At 42.3% G+C, this 24,742-nt stretch overlaps 1 protein-coding gene across 5 annotated transcripts in view; it reads left to right on the plus strand.

Annotated features, from left to right (window-relative positions):
• The window catches only part of chrm2a (cholinergic receptor, muscarinic 2a), a 656,161-nt gene that overhangs the window by 467,297 nt on the left and 164,122 nt on the right, over positions 1-24,742 (plus strand). For all 5 annotated transcript variants that reach the window (XM_039769949.1, XM_039769951.1, XM_039769952.1 and 2 more), the window contains one exon: positions 7,358-7,408. The gene's annotated coding sequence lies outside the window, so the exon portion shown is untranslated. The remainder of the gene's footprint in view (positions 1-7,357; positions 7,409-24,742) is intronic.

Below are 24,742 nucleotides of genomic sequence, written 5' to 3' on the forward strand. Positions count from 1 at the left end.
GAAATTTCACTTGAAGACCAACCAAGATCTGCCCAACCTTTCCACAATTAGGAATGACGAAAATCTTGAAAAAGTTCACAATGTAATTTACTGAGATCGTCGTTGGACTATTGAAGAGATTTCTGAATTGACTTGTGTGTCTTGGAATTCTTGCCACCTTCCCTACTTGCCTGATCTTGCTCTGTGTGACTTTTTCCTGTTCCCGCATATGAAAAAAGAACTCAAAGCAAAGCATTATTGTACCATGGAGGAAGTCAAATAAAAATCGCTGCAGGCATTGGACAATGTTCCTCTTCAGCAATTCCAAAAATTTTTCCACCAGTCGGAAAACAGTTGGGACAAGTGCATGCATTCACATGGAGAGTACTTTGAAGGAGACTAAAGTTACAGTAAGTAAAAATTATTAAAACAATTTTTTTTTCAATTCTTGTTATTTTTGGTATCCCCTCATATATATATATATATATATATATATATATATATATATATATATATTGTGAACGCTGGCCCCGGCACAGACAGACGGACATCATTTTTGCACCCACACACGTTTATTTACACTATTTACAACAATGTCCATAATCACGTGCACTCACGAACCCCAGTGCCTCTTGCACCGAATCCCCCAAAGTCCAGGGCCCACAGTCTCTGTGCCTTTGTCCTGGCCGCCTCCTGTCCGCTCTCCTGCTCAGTCCACTTCCACCCGACTTCCACCAATGACTGGAGGGAGGCGGCCCCTTAAATAAGGCCCCGGATGAGCCCCAGGTGTTTCCGTCTCTAGCCACGCCCAAGCGTGGCGGAAGTATCGGCTGTCTTCCTGGCAGCTCTCCGGGTGCCACACAAAGTCTTCCCCCCGGCACTTCCTGGTGTGGCGGGAGTGTCGGGTTCCCGGGATAATCAGGCACCGGGCGCCGCCTGGCGGTGGCCACGGGTCCCTACAGGGCTGGGCTTCAAAGCCCTGTACCTGAGGCCCCTGCCTAACCAGGACGGACGCCCCCACTCTGTCTGGAGGAGGCACTCGCCCTCCTCCGGTCCTCCAAGCGCCCCGGCCGGGCTCCAGCCCCAACCGGCAACCGCACGGGATAAACCGGCATCGGGGCGCCGCCTGGCGGTGACCACGGGCCCCTACAGGCAAGGGCTTCCATGCCCTCAACCCGTGGCCCCCAACAAAACCAGGACGGACGCCCCCTCGCGGTCTGGAGGAGGCACAAGCCCTCCTCACGTCCTCCTGGCGCCCCGGCCGGCTCCAGCCCGGCCGGGCCACAGTGCCCACCGCTAGCGAGGACACGTGGGTCCGAACGGCACAACCCGAAAGGGCAGCACGTCCCCAGCGAGGGTCCTACTATGTCCCCAGGGTCCAACACGGCACCCTGGGACATCTGCCTTCGGCACCCTCGCCGCGCAAACGTCCCCCTGTGGTCTGCGCCGCTCTCGCCGCCGCCGTTCCCCCCAGCGGGGTCACAGTAGGCCTCCCGGCGTGGAGCACTCCCGCGGAGCGGCCCGTTCCAGGCGGGCAGGTCCCGTCGGCGCCGGCCTCAGCGCCGCCGGGCTTCGGGCCTGTAAAATAAAGAAAAGAGGGCCAGAAGCACAGCGAGGACACTCATCCCGGCGCCCGCCGGTCTCCGTATCGACCGTGCTCCTGCCCCTCCGACAGCCCCAACTTGCCTGCTGAAGTCCTCCGCCGCAGGTTCCATGCCCGTCCGCTCGTCGGCCTCGGCACCGCTCTCGCAGGCAGCTCGTCCAGCCGCCCGGGGATCTCCTCAGCCCATCCAGAGGACGGCCCTTCTCCGGACGCGCGCACCCAGCGCCGCGTCCTCTCCTATCGGAGGAACCGGCATTCACCCTTCGTTCCTCCTTCTTTCTTGACGCGCTGACGGTCTGGGTCTGAGCACAGCAAAAGCTCAAATCCAGCCCCGTCTGCGTCCAGGCAGAGCGACAGGAGACAGCTGCAGGCTTGAAGCGCAGGGCGCTAGGACCCAGGGCACTCAGCAGCCCCGATCCTACCCGCCCTTGCGTGTTCGAGCTCCTCGCCTCGCTAGCTGTCTGCACCGCCGCATCCGCTGTTGGGAGGTTGCCTACTCGGAGCCGCTCGTCCTGTAAACAGTCACGGCCATGTTCGGCGAACCCCCCCACTTGCTTTACGGGAACGGCAACACTCACCACTCCCGCCGTGTTCTGCCTGCCTCCGGTTCCAGCGCCACGCCCGTTCCTCCGTCTCACGCGGTGTCACTCCCGACGCGACCGCCTTCTCCATCAGCTGCTCGCACTGAGCGACTAGAACACGCAGCAACTCCTCAAAGACGGCTTGGCGGGCGAAGGGACTCCTCCGGCGACGCCGAGCCGCTGGTGAGAGAGAGAGACAGACGCCGGTGGGCTTCCCTGTCCATCAGCCCCACGCGCGCCTGCCTCCTCTGGGCCACTCCCTCTGGCCCAATCGGGTCTCGGTTTGGCACGAGACTGGCATTCCTTGGGCCCGCCTCTATCCAATCATCGGCGGGCACGCAAGACACACCGCCAATCCCGTGCCTGTCAGCGGGCGGGACATCCGCCCGCGCCATCTTGCCTCCCCTGCTCCGAGTCGCGGAGGCGTGCTCTTCGCCAGCGTTGTGACTGCGGCGATTCCTGAGCCGCAGCGGCTCAATCCGCAGCCCTCTTCGCTGCCTCCGTCGCCGCGCTGCCGACAGCCCGTGGCCGGCGTGCCTCGCCACGGACGCGGATCCGTTCGCCCCTCCCTGTCGAAACAAAGGTAAGTCCGACCCCGAAGGGCCGATGATTGCAGGGCAGGGCACTCACCTCCCGAATCCCGTCATGCCTCGGCGTGGCCTTCAGCGGCAACGCCGCCTGGCTGTCCGCCCCGACAGCGCGACTGGAGCCCGCTGCGCTCCGGCGATGTCGAGTTCTCCTCCGCACTCGGGGAAAGCCATTCCGCTGTCCGGAGGCGGTTTCTGGGCGAACGCTCGCTGGCCGTGCACGGGCCGCACCCGCGGCCCGAGTGTGGGGTCCGCTGCTGCGCCGGGCCGTTCACAGACATATTTGTTATTAACAAAGCAGGTCCCCGTCTTGTACCAGACGGATCATCCTGCCGACTACGCCACTGTGAACGCTGGCCCCGGCACAGACAGACGGACATCATTTTTGCACCCACACACCGTTTATTTACACTATTTACAACAATGTCCATAATCACGTGCACTCACGAACCCCAGTGCCTCTTGCACGAATCCCCAAAGTCCAGGGCCCACAGTCTCTGTCCCTTTGTCCTGGCCGCCTCCTGCCCGCTCTCCTGCTCAGTCCACTTCCACCCGACTTCCACCAATGACTGGAGGGAGGCGGCCCCTTAAATAAGGCCCCGGATGAGCCCCAGGTGTTTCCGCTCTAGCCACGCCCAAGCGTGGCGGAAGTATCGGCTGTCTTCCTGGCAGCTCTCCGGGTGCCACACAAAGTCTTCCCCCCGGCACTTCCTGGTGTGGCGGGAGTGTCGGGTTCCCGGGATAATCAGGCACCGGGGCGCCGCCTGGCGGTGGCCACGGGTCCCTACAGGGCTGGGCTTCAAAGCCCTGTACCTGAGGCCCTTGCCTAACCAGGACGGACGCCCCACTCTGTCTGGAGGAGGCACTCGCCCTCCTCCGGTCCTCCAAGCGCCCCGGCGGGCTCCAGCCCCAACCGCAACCGCGACGGGATAAACCGGCATCGGGGCGCCGCCTGGCGGTGACCACGGGCCCCTACAGGCAAGGGCTTCCATGCCCTCAACCCGTGGCCCCCAACAAAACCAGGACGGACGCCCCCTCGCGGTCTGGAGGAGGCACAAGCCCTCCTCACGCCCTCCTGGCGTCCCGGCGGGCTCCAGCCCGGCCGGGCCATATATATATATATATATATATATATATATATATATATATATATATATATATATATATATATATATATATATATATATATATAGCTGCATATTTGTAGCTGGAGATCCACAAAGGGAGAAAATGAAAGCTCAGGAATAAAAAACTACTTTGATACGTGATTCATTTTATATATATATTCATGATGAGTGAGTCAGTGGTAGTTGGCTTATATATATATATATATATATATATATATATATATATATATATATATATATATATATATATATATATATATATATATATAGAAGCCAACTACCACTGACTCACTCATCATGAAATCTCCCAAACCATGAGGGCTTGGGACTTGAAATTTGGAATTTAGGTTACCGTTGGCCCATAGGTGCTCGGTAAGAAACGGTTTTAAAAATTTTGTGATCCAATCGTGTAATTTCTTATAGTTTTTTAGGCCCGCTTATATGTCTGTCCGCTTTTCATTAGAAAACTACTGAACTGATTTACAGTAGATCTGTTTTTTTTTTTATAATTTGCTTGAACATTCCATTGATTTTGCGACTCTCCCATTGCGCTAAGTATCATAGTTTGCTTGCGGTACCGATTTATTAGCGTGATTCTGAGAGAGACTCCTCAGGCTGCGGGTAGGGGGGCGGGGGATGGCTAGTATATACTGCATATATAGAGTGTGTATATGTGTGTATTTATATAGTGGCCACCAGGGGACACACTTGCTCCCCTGATCTTTTCTTTATGTATGCATCCTGGGCCAGGAAAGAGCCCTGGCCATCTGTCACAAAATATATATATATATGTGTGTGCGTGTGTATGTTTAAATATATACACTCTCACTCACTCACCAGCCACTTTATTAGGCACACCTGTTCAACTGCTTGTTAACGCAAATATCTACTTGGTTAATCACACCCAATGCATTTAGGCATATAGACATTGTGAAGATGACCTGCTGAAGTTCATACTGAGCATTAGAATGGGGAAGAAAGGTGATTTAAATGACTTTGAACATAGCATTGTTGTTAGTGCTAGATGGGCTGGTCTGAGTATTTCTACTGTGATTTTCATGCACAACCATCTCTAAGGTTTATAGAGAATGGTTCAAAAAGTGTGAATTTCCGGTGAGTGGCAGTTCTGTGGGAAAAAATGCCTTGTTGATGCCAGAGGTCAGAAGAGAATGGCTAGACTGGTTTGAGCTCATAGAAAGACAACAGTAACCCAAATAACCATTTGTTACAACCGAGGTATGCAGAAGAGAATCTCTGAATGCACAACACATCAAACACTGAAGCAGATTGGCTACAGCAGCACGGAACAACACCAGGTGCCACTCCTGTCAGCTAAGAACAGGCAACAGAGGCTACAATTTGCATGGGCTCGCCAACATTGGACAATAGAAAACTGGAAAATCATTGCCTGGTCTGGTGAGTCTAGATTTCTTCTGCGACATTTGGATGGTAGGGTCCAAATTTGGTGTCAACAACATGAAAACATGGATCCATCCTGCCTTGTTTCAAAGACTCAGGCTGCTGATGGTGGTGTAATTGTTTGGGGGATATTTTCTTGGACCATTTGGGCCCCTTAGTTCCAAATCAGCTTTGTTTAAATGCCACAGCCTATATGAGCATTGTTGCTAACCCTGTCCACCCCTTTATGACTGCATTGTACACATCTTGTGATGGCTACTTCCACCAGGGTAACATACTATGTCACAAAGCTCAAATCATCTCAAACTGGTTTCTTGGACATGACAATGATTTCCCTGTACTCCAATGGTCTCCACGGTTGCCTGATCTCAAGCCAACAGAGCACCTTTGGATATTGTGGAATGGCAGATTCACAGCATGGATGTGCAGCCGACAAATCTGCAGCAATTGCATGATGCGTTCATGTCAATATAGACCAAAATCTCTGAGAAATGTTTCCAACACCATGCTGAATCTATGCCATGAAGAATTAAAACATTCATGATTGCAAAAGGGGGCCCAACCTGGTATTAGCAAGGTGTACCTAATAAAGTGCCTAGTGAGTGGCATATATCATTATATAATAAAGACCTCGTCTGCATCTCTGAATCATTCATATTTATAACAAAATGTCTTGCTATTGTGTAAATGTACTGAAAAAATGTGATGTGACTGCATCTGATTGTCTGATTGCAAAGCAGTGCTAAATTACCCGGAAAGGGCGGGGTAAACAAACTGATTTTTCTCTTGGTGGGGAGAAAATATGTTGGCTTTTTATTGGTATTGAGTAATTAAATCAGGTTAATATGTTTCATTATTATGCTTAGAACAAACCACACTATTGAAAGGATATGATATATAATTGAAGCAGCATTTGGTCTGTAGGGGTAAGTGAAATTTAAAAAAAATGACCATTAGTTATAAATATTAGAGCTATCTAACAGACAGCTCCTCATAAGATTTCCTTTTCTGTATTAATTTTAGGAACTCTGAGGTAAGCTCCAGCCTTCTTCACTTTAATTCAGAAGTTAATGAGATCAACTGTCAAGAGTACATTGTATGGTTTAGAAAGATGGGTTTCTTAAAGTTATAGATTTATAGTACAACAATGATTTCATAAAATTTACATAATTGTTAAATTCTGTAACCCTAGTTTTGACAAAGTGGTTAAATGTGATCGTACCAGAAGCATGTAACCAAGGAAATATTAATTATTGCAACCACAGTAAGAGATGGTTTTATGTGGACCATGTCTGTACATATTCATTTACCAGATAATTTAACCAAAGTGACACATAAATGTTGAGAAGTGGATAGAACAAAATTGAAAGGACAGTTGGGTGCATCCAGGGATAAATGAACATGAATTTATATTATGAGAGCTTTCTCCTGATGTCATAGTGAAAGAAGAGTATAGCCATGCCTTTTCTGTTGCAGTGATACCTCCAATGAATGTTATAAGGGGTTAAAAGGCATTGTTTGTCAACTACATGTAGTCAAACTGAGCGGTTCATACACCATTTGATCATGTTAAAGGTGAATTCCATTTTCTATCCAAGGTGATTCTCCTATATAGTATCTCACTGAAAGTGTAGGACCATTTGGTTTGAAATATAACCATGGAAACAATAAGTATTTTAAACCACAATTATAAATGGCAAATTTTACTTCTTGATGGTGACTGATTACTAGAAAGATATCTATAAGGTCATGATATACATTCAATCTAGTATGCTGAACACATTTTCCACAAAAAATTCATATTTAGTGATGAACCATGTTCCAGTAGAATTATGTAATGACATTATTTCTAGACTGTGGCTATTGATTTGAAAGTTTTTTGGTTTTTTTTTTGTTCTTTAATGCTGTTTAGAGATGTTTCACAATTACTGTATGTAATTAACTTCCTAACAGAGGATTAAAATAAAGCTTAAACATTCTCTTCATAGTGTAGTATTATTAACAAATGGTGGTAATATGAATGGGATAACCTAAGTGACTAATATACCTACTGTTTTACAGGAGGAACACAAAGGGAAAGGCAAAGGAAACAAAAGACATTGCTCACTAAAGGTCAGCACTTCTGATTTATTATTATTTTTTGGTGCCTCAGCAAATACCACATGAGTATACAGAATGTATTTCTTTTTTAAATTTGCCAGTAGTAGAGTAAATTAATGAGCATAAGTCAATAAATTATATGTGTAATTTTACATATTGAGATCATCTGTAAAAGATAACATAAATGTTTTTTGTAATATATGAAATCATACTTTACAAATTTTATTATCAGTTTTCTTCCTTACAACATATAAGTACATGATCATTTTATTTGCTTATTTATTTTGGTCATTTATATGACTGGTTTAACTTTGTGTTGTTAAGACTATTTTGAGGTTTGTTTCCAGACTTGGCCTATGGTTTTAAATAAGAACAACCAAAAAGACCAATCCAAAGTCATTATATACTGAATACAATGAGAGATATGTGAACATCTGGTAAATTTTCTAAACCTTGTCAATATATTCGTCAAGGTACAGCCTAGAATAACTTCAGCTTTATGTATAACCGTAATGCAGAAAGCAGGTTTGATAAATGGAAAATATTGAGAAAAGCATACCTCTTCATGCCAGCAACTGAACAATATGCTATCATGTTTAGAGAAAGTACAATAATATTTTCATTTTTGTTTTAATATATTAATATTTTTAATATATTAAGTCTTGTGATTCTGCAGGCTGCCATAAAGACATCTCTCAATGAAGCGTTAGCTGTGATAATTACTGAGAATATGATTACGTTAACAACTTCCAAACACAATGCACTACGTTAGTGCTAGTGGTGTGGGTTTGAATATCATTCTAGGCACGTCTTAATATAGCAGAAATGCAGCTTCATTGTGACTTTTCAGATACAAAAGTGTATTAAAAGACTTTAATCTTATGGTCGAATGTTGTTCGTTCATAAAGTGGTTGAATCGTGACTCCCAAAATAATCTGAACTATACTATAAAAAATGTAAGAAATTTGGTGTATGGCATTGTCCTGTTCCTTTTAAATTTTAGGATGTGCTTCTTAATGTCCACTGTTAATGTTATCCATCTCTAGAAGCCGCTATTATATTTAGTTTGACTAAATGGCATGTAATTTCCAACAAATTTGTTAACAGGAAAAAATACAATGTATATACAGTATTTTGGTGTTTGGTACACAGCAACTATTTACATAAAGCATTCAATAAAATCTACATAAGAGTTCATTAAGCCGAAAAATTCAACCACTATGTTTAACAAATGTATTTTTGTAACTCAGTATCATCCAGTTAATTCAAAAACTTTTAGTATTTGATTTGTCTATCCCTGCTTAAATTGCTATAACATTTCCACTTCTCTGGATCTCCGCATCAACAAAGATAAAAAACTTCCAAACTCAGTCCTGTTTGTCCACAATTTGCCTAGTAACTTCTTTCTCTTGGCTTGCCACTCGCACATTGGCAGGGGATGGGGAGGAGACATATGTTAGAAATGAAAAAACAGAGGATAGAAACGATCTTTTTTTTCTTTCTTAGTTTCTTTTAAAGAACCCGTATTGTGATGATGGTCTGTTTAATCCTGCTTATCTAAGGTGCCGCTGCCCTGTGTCTTTTATTTCTCACCAATGTGCACCTTTCTCTCTCTCCTCTCTGTGTGTGTATTTGTGTCTGTGCAAGGGTATTCTCAGGTCCTTTGCCTCTCACTTTAGAAACTTCCCTGAAGTATACATTATCCTTTAACACTAGAATCCCTGAAGCCTATGAAAAAACTTGTAATTCCAGGACACCTTAAATTCCTTCGCATCTTTCCAGTAGTGTCTTTTATTTTGCAAATGTGTCGATCAGCACAAGCAGCATGCCCATGTCAATGAAACACAGGAAGCTGTGCAGTCTACTTGTGACTTTACACTGTAGGAAGAAAAGTAAATAAATCAAGTTAAATAGGGAAACAACATTTGATGTGGATTTTATATAAGTGACATATACAGTAATTTTTGATTGACCAATAATATCCACAGGCTGGACGACGCCCGACCTCTTTCTGCATCCAGATGGTGCCATCTTTCACCTTTACGCTGTGCATCTGCATTATTCTTATGTGTGAGTGAACATATCTTGCGGGGAGGGCTTCTGTTCTCTTTCTCCAATGTAGAACTCTCATCTTCATCTGAGGTCACCTCTATTATAGCACGTCTTAATTTGAAAACAGCAGGTGGCGCATGAACATGACTGATAGAATGAAACTGGAAAAAAAAAAAAAAAAAAACACTAACCTTTACAAGTACCATCAACTTACTTCACTGACAAACTGAGGAGATCGTTCCTCCCCCACACTATGTGACTCTTCAATTCCACCCGGGGGAATAAATGCTGGCATTACTCAAAGTTATTGTCTGCTTTTACATGCATTTTTATTACTCTTTAATTTAATATTGTTTTTTGTATCAGTTTACTGCTGCTGGATTATGTGAATTTCCCCTTTGGATTAATAAAGTATCTATCTATCTATCTATCTATCTATCTATCTATCTATCTATCTATCTATCTATCTATCTATCTATCTATCTATCTATCTATCTATCTATCTATCTATCTATCTATCTATCTATCTATCTATCTATCTATCTATCATCAATTTACAATGGCTGTTACAGACTCAAATCAAATGTGTGTTTTTATTGTATAAGATTAGCTCACTACTCTAAATAGTAATTCTAGGAAGCTGCCAGGCTTGAACTCGCAACCTCATGATTATGAGTCAGCAGCTCTTACTGCTATACCACTAAAACATTTCATATCAGTGTTGTACCTTTGGTTATATCTTTAAATAAAAGCACACTTGTTTTGTTATATGTGTACCTTATGTGTCCAACATTTCTTGCATTTCTCACATTTCCTGTCATCCTACATTTACATTGATCATTGTAGACACAGAACACACATAAAATGCATGTGTTCCAATTAACAATATATTATTTACCCTATATAATTCCATGCACCTCGCACCCAGATAAACAAGACTTAAGCTGGGAGAACTTTTTGTCCAAGTTTAGTTGTGTTTTGGGGGGTGGGGGATATGAGATAGCAGGCTGCTTGCTCTGATCGACACATTTACAAAACACAAGACGCTGATAGATAGGTGCTAAGGAACTTAAGGTCGCCCGGAATTACAAGTTTTTTCGTAGGCTTCAGGGATTCTAGTGTTAATGAATGGAATGCTGGTTTCCTAGATTCTTTTGCATATATACTTCTGATTTATATTTATTTAATTACTTGTGTTCCTGCTGGTTACACCATGGTCAGCATAATTTTATTTGTTACTTCTTACACTTTCATTGTGTTTAACAAATCTGAATCTTGTTAATTTGTGCTAGACACACCAACTAATTACTGTATATATAATATGTTGCATGTTAAAGTAGTTTTTCACACTATGGCCACTCTTCAACCATATTCACCACTTAGGGTTCTGTGAGTTGTTATTTATAGTGATTATATTATAGTAGTATTTAAGGATTATCAAAGAATATGTTAATGTTAGAGACTGAGAACTGAAGACATTGTGAAAGTGACATAAAAATCTGTAACTGACCAGAAAATTTTAAACAAACACAAGTAGAAGCTGAGGTCAACTCAATAATAATGCTTCAAGGTAAAATCCAAACAATGTGAAATTTGACAAAATTGTTGGGCAGTACATTGAAAGAACAAGCAAGGGTCAGAAAATATTTAAAAATTAAGATTAGCAAAAGGTATTTTGCCAGACAATGGGCTTAAGATGGGTGCAAGATAGTTGCTAAGCACTTCAAAGTCGAAATCAAACAGTTGCAAATGGCTATGACTGGAACAAGAAATGGGCTGTGTCTCTTGGGTCACATGTCAGAGTTGACATCTGTTGTTTAATTTTGTAATTTCCCTACTGAGCTCTTCCCAGGCCATTAACTGAAAATAGGTTGTATCTTGCTTTCAGAAAATGATGTGTGGTCTCACACGATGGTATTTGGTGCTCATCTGAATATATATGGTGCACTCTCACAATGATAGCTTAACCTCAGATTTTTATAGAATGAAAAAGGTTTTGAAAAGGACCAATTACCTAATTCAATGAAACAAGGCATTACCTTAATTCCTAAGCCTAATAAAGATGTTTTAATTTTGGATGATTGGCATCCTGTAATGCTTTTGAACAATGATTATAAGATATTGGCCTCTGTATTCGCTAAAAGATTGAAATGTAGGATAAATGATCTTGTTCATGAATGTCAGCCACATTTCCTTAAAGATTGTTATTTCTAAATTGATTGAATATAATGAAACCCTAAGTTTGATTTAATTCTTGTTTTGTAAATGCAGTTATGACAGATTAAGGGAAGTAACAGTTCAATTACATTTTCTCATGGAACCTCCCCACGATTTGATTTTCCCAGAGGAATTCGTCAAGGTTGCCCGTTTTTCCTCCTTACCACTCAAACTCTTAGCTTGGTGGTCAATCAAGGTAAACCAATAAAGTTATTTAACTCAATAAAAAGCTCAATGGAAAATGCCAGTGGAGTGCATAAAGCATTTAATGTTATTAAAAAATATTTCAAATAAATGAACAGAAACAAGCTTGGTCCGCAATAGAAATAAAATATTCCAGTATTTCTTTATATTCCTTGCCTTGTATCCCAATAAGTACAAGTCATCGCCAATATACTAACAACCCTATAGTGCTTCACTCACCCAGAATATGGAACCAATGTAGGAAGTATTTTAAGAAAGAGAAGCTTTTATATGTGGCATTTCTGCACGAGAACCACCTTTTTCCACGCTCTCAAATGTATGCAGTTTTTCATATCTGGAATACATTCAGGATTAAATCACTTAGAGATCTGTACATAGACAAAGTCTGCATCCTACAAACAATTACACTCTAAATTTAACTTTCCAGCAACACATTTCTTTCACAACCTTCAAATTAGAAACTTTGTTAAACAAAACCAACCCAATTTCTCTCACCTCCCACCTACCTCTATTCCGGAAGAAATACTGATCATTCTTTGAGAACTCAGACAGCATTTCCTTAATATATAAAAACATTTTAAAGTCCCTCCCATTCAAAGATCCCAGAGTAGAGTGGGAAAAGGATCCGTCACTCAACATCTCAGAAAACAAGTGGAAGGTAGAAATGCACAGAATTCATTCAAGCTCCATGTGCGCAAAGCATACAATTATCCATCCATTCTTTTTCCAACCTGCTAAATCCGAACACAGGGTCACAGGAGCCAATCCCAGCCAACACAGGGCACAAGGCAGGAACTAATCCCGGGCAGAGTGCCAACCCACCGCAGGGTACACACAAACACACACTAGGGCCAATTTAGAATCGCCAGTCCACCTAACCTGCATGTCTTTGGACTGTGGGAGGAAACCGGAGCGCCCGGAGGAAACCCATGCAGACACAGGGAGAACATGCAAACCCCACGCAGGGAGGACCCGGGAAGTGATCCCAGGTCTCCTTACTGCGAGGCAGCAGCGCTACCACTGCACCACCGTGCCACCCGCATACAATTATTCAACTCGTTTAAAATTGTCCAAAATGTGTCCCGGGCAAGATCAAATCTGTGAACATTGCAATCAAATTCCAGCCTCACTGGGCCATATGTTTTGGGCATGCACTAAATTAACATCATTCCGGACAAATTTTTTTAAATGCCTCTCAGATAATTTGCGTGTCACAGTCCCTCCTAACCGATTAACAGCTGTGTTTGGTGTACTCCCAGATGGGCTTGTACTGCTAACCCCGGGCGAACAACTAAACCCCGAGTTACAGCACGATTAGAAAACTGCTAGCATAAAGCAGTTCAATATCTAAAATCTATCGGCAACGTGACCAACACTCGTCCTTTTATTGACCCCCACCACCAGTTCCAGCTTAGCATTAACAACAAGCCATATCACCAAATAAAGAAGAAGCAAAAGAATAACACATATATTATTTTACATATATAAAGAAAAACAAACAAACAGATAAATACATAGCAATCAAAAACCCCCTCTCTGGTTTAAACGCGCAATGTTCATAAATAAGAGAAACCAGTCTGTCCAAATGGGTTTACTGTCCTTATTGTTCAGGACAAAGAGAAACCCTACTGGAAAACGCCGACCGTCGTGCCGATAACAACAAAGTTTAATCCTACCGGTCCAAGATATTCGTCAGAGAAATCAAAGAAAAAGAGTCTGTCTTCAGAGACGCATCTCCCTTGTGTCGCTGAGTCTTCAAAAAAAAGAACTTGTTCCAGTAGATAATTTACTTGTTGCTACCTTGTCACTTCTCTTTGCTCCACCACAAGATGTCTCCCTTTCTCCCCTTCTTTTCCTGTTTTTAAGTTTTCAACACCAACCGCCCTGACCTCCCCCTTAAAGGTGTATTTAAAGCATCCTTCTTCCCTGCAATGCACCCAAAGAGGCAGTAAACAGCCCACAGAAAAACAGCACAAGTGGCATCCGCTACAGGCTTAAAGTGGAGAAGGACATAGCTCTCTTTTTCATGGGTGGGCGTTGATTTGTTTCACACCTAGTTTTGTTAATCTTGATTTGCATAGATATAATTATCATAGATAATGAGGGTATATGCACCCTAATGAGGATATATGCTTAAATAATAGTCACCCATCACATAAGGTCCCTGGAACAATTTCTGTAAATGGGGCCATTATAACAGAAAAAGTTTAACAACAAGTTTATTAAACAGCTACTAATTCCAAAAACTCTTCCTGCTGTACAATTTAAGTGGGCATCAAAATAAATATTTGATTGGACACTTCATCATAGATATATTTTAACAAATTTTGACTTTTGTCCAGCTGAAGGCGGACTATCTCCCCACCCACGTGGAGAGCGTCCCCTCCACACACACTCTATTTTGTCAGGAGTTCCCTGCTTTTCCTGCGGGTACTCCTTTTCTTTCTGGAGCTTGCTCACAGTTTGGGTCTCCCTATGAGTAAGAGAGAAACCCTTTACTGTCTGCACCCCTTTAGATTTTTGTGAGACTGGTCCCAATGTCTTAAGGTTCAGGACCACCCAGAAGTCAGCACTTTCCCACTGCTCTGATGGCCCCTCTTCTTCCACCGGACACTTGGTCATCACCCCCATATCAACTGTGGGACTTAAGATTACTTGGCAGCCGAAACTACACAATTGCGCTGCCCTTGTCATCTGAGTCTGGACTTTATGTATGGTATCGGTTGCACCCACCTGTACCGCCGAATCTGTCATCTGTGAAAGCTCCCATCTGAAGCAGCATAAATGTTCATCCACCTGCCTTAAAGGTGCCTTGGTAGTTACTCTCAATTCCTCGATGATCTTCTTCATCAAGGTGATGACCTGGAAAAGGCTTTTTACAGGCTGGATTACCTTTTCCAGCTCCCGCACATAAAAGTAATTTTTTTAATCGGCTGGAGGCAAGCTCGGACATTCAAAAGCCCCGCCCTCCAGCCTCAAGCTGACAAGCATCTCCTGCGCCTGCGCAGTTGGGCCTCGCACTGCCTTTTGGGAAGTGGAGTTTCGGAGACTAGCTTTAGGTCGACAGCAGTCCGCCTGTCTCATTTTTTTTGGCGGATCAATTAATCACTCCCCTAAACTCCTTACCTTCTTTTATGGTGTGCGATGGTTTGTCCACCTTCCCCTCCCTTTTTGGAAAATCTGCGTCCGTTGGGGTGTCTTTACTCCAGCCTACGGGCCGCTGTTGACCTTCTCTATCCTGTGATGCTTCGGGGCTGGTCACGTGTCTTTTGCTGGCCAACCGCATGCGGAAGTCTTCTGTGTTTGTAGTCCCCTCAGAGAGTGCACAACCATCTTCAAGATGATTCTTTGTCTTTATTACGAACTCCGGATGCACGCTGTCTACGAGGTATGAGCATGGGACAAAGTGGGTTATTTTAAAGATTTTTTTGATCCCTTCCCCGGAACATACCTTGTCTTGGTTGTCAGCATCAAACTCCACAATTCACCAATAATAATAATAATACAACAATAATCACAATACAATCCTCCGCTCCCAGCAGCTTCGTCCCCCAACCACCCAACTCAGGCTCTTTGTTTGGTTTCGACCAGTCCTTTATATAGTCCTCGACCCGGAAGTGTTCCTCCTCTTCTTCCGGGTCAAACAACACATAATTAGTTCTCAAGTAGCCCAGAAGTACTGCGGGCTTCTGTCCTCGTGACTACGAAGTACTTCCGGGTTGTCGTAACAGTAGTAGTCCCCAGGTTTTTTGTGAGCTCCCCCTGGCAGCATCCACGGCACCCAACAGGGCTGAGGAAATGGACTCCACATCCCAGGATGGTTTGAGGGAATCCGGGGAACCATTGCCATCCAGGGGAGCTGCCACCTAGCGTCACGGGGGATGCAGTGCCCTGAAAAGGCTGCCTTCCTAAATTCTTTTCTTTCAGGGACATCCCGACCAGACTGAACCACCAGCTGTCAATCATGATGTATGTGTACAATTATATATGACTATAGTCCCCTGGCATATTCTCTGAATATTTAGAATCTATACATTTTGTTAATTGTAATAGTACAATGTAGAAATGCTGATAAAAAAAAAAAATAGGTAGCCCCAAAGCACACTTTTGTAATTTTTTAAATCTAACTTTATCTCATACGTATGTGAAAAAATCTAGTACATATGTGAAAGTCTCCCATACATACGAGATATTTTCACATACATACGAGAAAAATGTTATCCCTTAATTTTTTTTTCAATGTGTGGTTCAGAGCTACCGTACGACAATCAGTTAAGGATTGTTTTCTTTTGGGAAGCTTTGTGAGACATATTAGTTCTTTTTTACACAAAAAACAGAATAAAGTACTACAGAGCTGAATAAAATACCTTAAAAAAACTAAATATACTTATGATACTACGCTCCAAATATAACTCAAACTAAGGTATTAGAAAAAAAAATCGTTAAAGAAATATACATTTTCTTAACAAAACTGGTCTTTGAAGGTGAATGTTATGTGTTGACAATTGCCATTTTTTTTTTTTTTTTTGCCAATTAGCAGTGTAGAGACCTACTTTAAACATCATTATTTAGAGGTTTATCTGTTCACACTTCTCTCCTTTTCTTCTCTCTTGCCTCCACTACATATCCAATGCCATCCAACCCCTCAAGCAGATTGTCTTCAATGCCTCCTCTCTGAGTTCAAATGACTCTGAAAGAAAATGGCGAGTTTTCCATTTTCTTCTGTGATGTTTTAAATGATGAGAAATTTTAGAGTGGAATAATGATCACTTGTGTGACAGTACATAGGCAGTAATAAATCGGCCGATAACGAAGAATGACAAGAGGTTCTATAAGGGTTATGTGGTAGAGACAAGATTTCATATGATATTAATTTACTTTGTATATAGCTAAGATTGTGGTTTTGTAGCAAATGAATCAGACTTTATTCCACAAGGCTGCAAGGTCAGTGAGACCCTGATAAATACTTTTAATCTGCTTGCACTCATAATTTTAAAAACTTAAACCTATTTTCACCAACTCGTCTTCTTGTCACATATTACACACAAATATTAATAAATATTACTAGCAATAATAGTAATATTAATAAAAAATACTAAATCTAAAAATATTAACTGAAAAAGCTATGATTGAATAATAACATATTAAATGAAGCTAGGTTTCTGTACAGTAATCCTTATTAATCTGTAGTAACTGAATAATGACTAAATAATAATTATAACAATGTAATAATTAAAATATATGTTGTAAGAGACAATCGGCAGCTCAACCCAGCTGGGACGCCCTTGAGGTGGAAGGATGGGGGAAGGCAGGTTTTCAAGGACACTGCCTCTCCCAAAACGCTAGATGGCAGCTTCCCTGGACTGCAGTGGTGCCCTGGATTCCTGCAGGGCACTATCGGACATGGAGTTTGACAACACAGCCCTGCTGGGTACTGTGGGTGCCACCAGGGGACGCTGTAGGAAGATGAAGGGAGAATTAATTCTCACCTAGCCTGTAAGTACTAATGGATTACAAAAATGGAAGCCCTGAAGTACTTCTGGGCTGATTAAAGAAATGGGATTCTCCATTTGACCTGGAAGTGCTGGCAAGTCACATAGGAGAAGCACTTCCGGGTCAAAGACTATATAAAGGACTACTGTGAACCCAGCAAGGGAGCCGGAGTCGGGAGGTGTAGGACAGAGCTTGCTAGGAGGTGTGGAGGAGAAAGAGAATTGAGAGTATTGTGTTCTTTTAATTGTTTATTGTGGCTGTGGTGCTTGGGGAGTAATGTTGGAGGTAAAGAAAATAATTAAAAATCCTCTTGGTACCTTTACCCTGTGTTCAGAGCGTTTGTCTGTTGGGTTTAAAGGGACAACAGTGCCACCTAAAATCTTACAATATCTTAATTATATATATAATAATTATGATAATAATAAGCACATTGAGCATATGAAAGATGCTATAAAATATTTTTGAAGCTTATTTTGTTTCGCTGTTACTTTTTTAAAGTCTTTATTACACTTATAATGAGTTTATGCACTGCAATGTAAATATCAATTGTAAAATATTCATATGCACGTCCCACTAAAATAAGAATCTGAAATGTATATTAAATGCATATTAAATGTTTGTGAAAGGAAAAAATGATTATAAAACAGAGTAGTTCAACATAATTTCTAGAATTTTCTTTGCCTTTTTTGCCCTTTACTCGGGGCTCAGGTTTTGCTTTGAAGAAGGCCAGTTGATGACAGTATTTATAATGACCAGACAATGTGCTTAATTTCTGAGTTGTTCTTCCTTATCAAATTTTTTTTATTTATTTATCTTTAATTTGTATATGTGGCACATCTCTTTCTCAGTGTAATTATGAATAAAGTGAGATGATGAATGAATAGTGTAACAAAGTTTGTCAACTTAAAGCACTGAGAAGAAATGCTCGTGCTGGTGTGGTTCCTTATTTGCCTGACGATGTAAGAAGAAGATATCGGGGCAGCCGAGCCGGCGCAAAGATAAAAGATAAGATAAAAGCCAGACAACTTGAGAGAAAATGGCGTTATAAACCGTCAGTGCCTTCTGTGATCCTTGGAAATGTGAACTCACTACCAAATAAAACTGGCTGTGCTGGTGAAAAATGTCAGAACCTACAGAGAATGCAGCTTGCTGTGTTTTAGTGAAACGTGGCTAACAACTACCATCCCAGATGCTAACGTGGAGCTACCCGGGTTTAGCACAGTTAGAGCGGACAGAGACACAAGTACCTGCGGGAAGAAGAAAGGAGGAGGACTCGCTCTCTATGTCAATACAAAGTGGTGCAACTCAGGACATGTAAACGTTAAAATCTCCACTTGCTGCAGGGACATCGAACTGTTGGCCGTAAGTCTGCATCCCTATTACTTGCCCAGAGAGTTTGGACACGTGATTGTTGTTATTGTTTACATCCCCCCTCAAGCGAACGCGGAGATAGCGAGTGACATCATCCATTCCACAGTTGCTAAGTTACCCTGAGGCACTTGTGCTAATCTCTGGTGATTTTAACCATGTAACGCTGGACAAAACATTACCTGCCTTCTCCCAGTATGTGGATTGTAACACCCGGGGAAATAGGACTATCGACCTACTGTATGCAAACGTTAAAGACGCATACAGCGCCGCCCCGCTGCCTGCGCTTGGGAAAGCAGATCATAACCTGGTTCTGCTTCAGCCTCACTACAAACCAAGAGTGAAGGCGCTACCTACAACCACACTCATTCAGGAAGTGGTCCCTGAGGCAGAGCAGGCTCTGAGAGACTGCTTTGGAACTACAGACTGGGATATCTGGGTCACATAGTGAGAACATTGAAGAGGCTGTTGAATGCACAACTGATTACATCAACTTCTGTATGGACATTGTAGTTCCAGTAAGAACAGTACGCTGCTATGCTAACAACAAGCCATGGATTACAAGTGACATCAAAGGCCTTTTGAACCAGAAGAAAAGGGCTTTTAAAGACGGTGATCAGCATGAGCTCAAGCAGAAGGAACTCTGAATCCAGCTTAGGGCGGCGAAAGAGCAGTACAGGAGAAAGCTGGAGCAGAAGTTGCAGAATAACAGCATGAAGGAAGTGTGGGATGGGATGAAGATTATCACTGGCTGCAGCTCAAGCGGGGTGCCACCATTGAGACAGACGTGGAGAGAGCAAACCAAATGAACAACTTCTTTAATAGGTTTGATCACCCTAACCCACTCACACCTCGGAGTACTGCATCCTCCAACCATCCTTCTGCTGATACCAGCATAGGTGAGACATCCCCACCCACAATTACAGCAGCCCAGGTGAGCAGAGAGCTGAAGACTTTGTGCCAGCAAAGCAGCGGGTCCAGATGGTGTATGCCACGACTGCTGAAGGCCTGTGTGTTGGAACTGGGAGTCCTCTACAGCGCATCTTCAACCTGAGCCTGGAACAAGGGAGAGTCCCAAGGCTTTGGAAAACATCTTGTATCACCCCAGTCCCAAAGGTATCACGTCCTAGTGAGCTGAATGACTTCCGGCCTGTTGCTCTGACGTCACATCTGATGAAGACCATGGAGCGGCTGCTTCTTCACCACCTGAGGCTATAGATCCGCCACACGCTCGACCCTCTGCAGTTCGCATACCAGGAGAAGGTAGGAGCGAAGGATGCCATCATCTATATGCTACACCAATCCCTCTCCCACTTGGACAGAGGCAGTGGTGCTGTAAGAATTATGTTTTGGACTTCTCTAGCGCCTTCAACACCATCCAACCTCTGCTCCTTAGAGACAAGCTGACTGAGATGGGAGTAGACTCACACCTGGTGGCATGGATCATGGACTATCTTACAGACAGACCTCAATATGTGCGTCTTGGGAACTGCAGGTCTGACATTGTGGTCAGCAACACAGGAGCGCCGCAGGGGACTGTACTTTCTCGGTCCTGTTCAGCCTATATACATCAGACTTCCAATACGACTTGGAGTCCTGCCACATGCAAAAGTTTGCTGATGACACTGCTATTGTGGGCTGCATCAGGAGTGGGCAGGAGGAGTACAGGAAGCTAATCAAAGACTTTGTTAAATGGTGCGACTCAAACCACTTACACCTTAACACCAGCAAGACCAAGGAGCTGGTGGTGGATTTTAGGAGGCCCAGGCCCCTCATGGACCCTGTGATCATCAGAGGTGACTGTGTGCAGAGGGTGCAGACCTATAAATATCTGGGAGTGCAGCTGGATGACAAATTGGACTGGACTGCCAATACTGATGCTCTGTGTAAGAAAGGTCAGAGCGACTATACTTTCTTAGAAGGTTGGCATCCTTCAACATCTGCAATAAGATGCTGCAGATGTTCTACCAGACAGTTGTGGCGAGTGCCCTCTTCTACGCAGTGGTGTGCTGGAGAGGCAGCATAAAGATGAAGGGTGCCTCACGCCTGGACAAACTTGTTAAGAAGGCAGGCTCTATTGTAGGAGCAAAGTTGGACAGTTTAACATCTGTGGAAGAGTGATGGACATTAAGCAAACTCCTGTCAATCATGCAGAATCCACTGCATCCACTTAACAGTGTCATCTCCAGACAGAGGAGTAGCTTCAGTGACAGACTTTTGTCACTGTCTTGCTCCACTGACAGACTGAGGAGATCGTTCCTCCCCCACACTATACGACTCTTCAATTCCACCCGTGGGAGTAAATGCTAACATTACTCAAAGTTATTGTCTGCTTTTACATGCTTTTTTTATTACTATTTAATTTAATATTGTTTTTTTGTATCAGTATACTGCTGCTGGATTATGTGAATTTCTCCTTAGGATTAATAAAGTATCTATCTATCTATCTATCTATCTATCTATCTATCTATCTATCTATCTATCTATCTATCTATCTATCTATCTATCTATCTATCTATCTATCTATCTATCTATCTATCTAGAATGGTTAAAAGTAGTTGTGATTAATTTGGTATAAAGGGCTGTTTAAAGGTTAAGGTCTTTGGTACCTCAGTACTGTTTAGTGGGTAGACAGCAATTTTGTATGATGAAACCTGGGCAAGTAACTGTAACATAAAGCCAAATGAAGTGGTCACTAAAACTACTCATTTACAACTAGCATCAAAGCTGAGGTAGAGTGTGGGTAATTGAGCCATGAAGGGGTTTATGTGATGTTCAACTTTGAAATCTGCTAAACTGTTTTTCATACTGGTTGAAGTAGAATGTTTTCTGTCTGTGGTAGAATTCCATTTATTTTCTGACAATCAAACCACAGGTTCTGTTCCCAATGCAGTGTCAGATTATCAAAGAGTATTACTTTTGATACTATTGTGGAAATACTAGTATAGTTTATAAATTTGTTACAAGCAATGTTGCTTTTATATAGTACTAGCAAAATACCCGCTTCGCAGCGGCGAAGTACTGCCTTAAAATTTTTATTAAGAAGAAAATTAAACCTTTTTAAACTGAGGGAAAATATACCAATAATTATTTGTTATGGAACTCTTTGTATACCACATTGTCAGTTCGGCCCTCGGTTGTAATATGACTAAGCTGTGCGCTGAGCTTACTCTTGAGCATGCTACGTACAGTTGGCCATGTAAATAGTAATCTTGTTTCAAATCTCACAGCTTGGATTGCTGCTGTCATAATCGTTTTGAGTTTCATGGTTTGTTTCAAGTACGACAGTATTTGTAGGACTTGTGTTGAAGTGACATTCGGCATCTGTCAAGCGTTGTAAGAACACAACCGGTTTCATTGATAACTTCACATCCAGCTTTTGAGAGTTTAAACATTCATAAACATCAAAGTGTCTACTACTGAAATCGTCACCTGTCAATCTAAGATGTTTAAGAGGCATTGGCGGTTGTCGAAAGGTGTAAAATATTTGGCCATTTCGGTACACTTGAAAGCAACAACCGAACAATTCAGCGGCAGCCATCAACTCACATGCAGATGCATAGGTGAAGGGCTTAAGCATTTCACTCTTCTAGTGCTCCTGTGTAGTATAATTACCTCCTGTACCGTCATCAGTCCACACCTTGAACCTGTCCCAGTCATTCAATACATAAGACACAATGTTCCTCCGGATATCAAGAGTGAGCCTGATATGGCCGTGCAATATGTAACAAAGAGAATGGAAAAGGCAGGTGCCATCTCCTGGCATGGAAGCCACTTGATAAGTGACAGTTCTTTGATCGATGGTGATCACCTCGATAGACATGTTAATGGGGGTACGGTTGGAACGATAAAGGAAATGGGTACCTGAACAATGTAAAGTAAGTCTAAAATATCTACACAATAACTATAATCGTAATAAATTAACAATAAAACAACGGAGAAGCCGTGGATTAAATAAAAAGGCTGTAGTTATCAGCAGGGAGACGTGAATCCCGTGGTGAAGCAAGGAAGGGAATGTAGAGACTGGAGCGACGGACAGCCTTATATAGGCATATATTGGGATGGGGGACCCAACGCCGCCTCACACTGTGACCGAGCTGCAGGCTATGGACGTATATATGTACGTAAGTAGGATTCAGTTAGTGTTGGGAACCCGCATACCAAATTTCTTGAAGATGGGCCCATAAGTAACAAAGACCGTTGAAAAGTTCAATATGGTGGCCGACAGTGGCATCATATGCCATCAGTGATAATCTACCAATGTAAATGGTCATGAAAATAAAGAAAACACATTGAATGAGGAGGTGTGTCCAAACTTTTGGCCTGTACTGTTCGTACATCGGTTTTGGTTAGTGCAGGGAAGCCACCTACCAAATTTCGTGAAGATGGGGCCAATAAAAAAGAAAGTTCAACATGGCGAACGTTGTCAACCATTATGACCGTTATGTGTAGAATTTCGAAATAAAACCTGCTTAACTTTTGTAAGTAAGCTGTAAGGAATGAGCATGCCAAATTTCAGCTTTCTATCTACACGGGAAGTTGGAGAATTAGTGACGTTGGAAAGTTCAATATGGCAGCTGACAGTGGCATCTTCCCACCGAAATAAGTACGTACATCGGTTTCAGTTAGCGCAGGGAAGCCGCCTACCAAATTTCGTGAAGATGGGGCCATAAATAAGAAAGTTCAACATGGCGGACGTTGTCGACCGTTATCGTGGGTTATGACCGTTACGTGTAGAATTTCGAAATGAGACCTGCTTAACTTTTGTAAGTAAGCTGTAAGGAATAAGACTGCCAAATTTCAGCCTTCTACCTACACGGGAGGTTGGAGAATTAGTGATGAGTGAGTGAGTGAGTGAGGGCTTTGCCTTTTATTAGTATAGATTCTATTATTTTCAATACTATATGTATTACTTTTTTATGAGCTGACATACAAAACTGGAAAGTTAGGAAATATAACTTTGTCGTTTAAAGCCACCCTTGCATGTAGTAAGAGGTTATACAGTATATAAATATATATATATATTATATAACGAAAGATGCAAATAACTTGTGGGTTTGCCTTATAATAGGGTCCTGAAAAGAAACGAAAGCCCAGTTGCATGCAAAAACATGCTAATATGCTTTTGGCTATTTTGATTTTAAAGCCAGAGTTCTCAAACATATTCTTTTTTTTCAGCACATGTCAAAGTGATATGTCCTAGTCAAATATATAAAGCAACATATTAGTGTAAAAGGGTATACTTTAAATCTCTCCTTAGAATTTCTTGAATCTCGGTACAACTAAATAACAAATGACTGAGACAAAAGGCAGCTTTCTTAGTGACCCCAATGACAAGTTAATGTGCACCCAAGCACATATTCTATATTTGATCAAATTAAAGGCAAAAGTTACAGCCTATGTGACGGTGGTTTTGCACATATTCATAATAAATTTTTATTATAAAAAAAGAGTAAAGTACAAAATGGTTTTGCATTGCTGAGAAAAAGAACACTGTGGACTGCAAGATTCAAAGATAGTGTCTCATAAAATAACTATGCAAAAGTGACAGACAATTTGAAAATTAATAAAAAAAGAAAGAAAGAAAGAAAAAGAAAATGGCCATCAATTGTAACGATTAACTTCAAATCTTTACATAAAAAGCCTGTTTCTCTCCCAAAAAAAAAAAGTCTGGGAGGTAGTACCACTAAATCCACCTAAAGCTAGTTTTACACTCAAGCATTTTATTACATGTCATGATAAAGCCCTTTAGTTTCTGTGAATTCTACACATAAATTGTAAATCTTATTATGCTTCATTTGCTACATGTGGTTTTTTTTAATAAACTGGTTGTTGTTATGGTACTTTTATGATTAGTGTTTCACTTTTTATTCATTTTTATACTAGTTTTATTTTCTTTTTTTATTTTCCTGTGTTATTAAGAGTCCTAAGAAAGTTGTAACATATAGCAAGTAAAAACTGACATTTGAATAAGTGAATAAAATAGTGAATAGAACATGCTTTAAGACTGTT

This window comes from Polypterus senegalus, chromosome 11 (assembly GCF_016835505.1).
Source record: "Polypterus senegalus isolate Bchr_013 chromosome 11, ASM1683550v1, whole genome shotgun sequence".
Classification (NCBI taxonomy): domain Eukaryota; kingdom Metazoa; phylum Chordata; class Cladistia; order Polypteriformes; family Polypteridae; genus Polypterus; species Polypterus senegalus.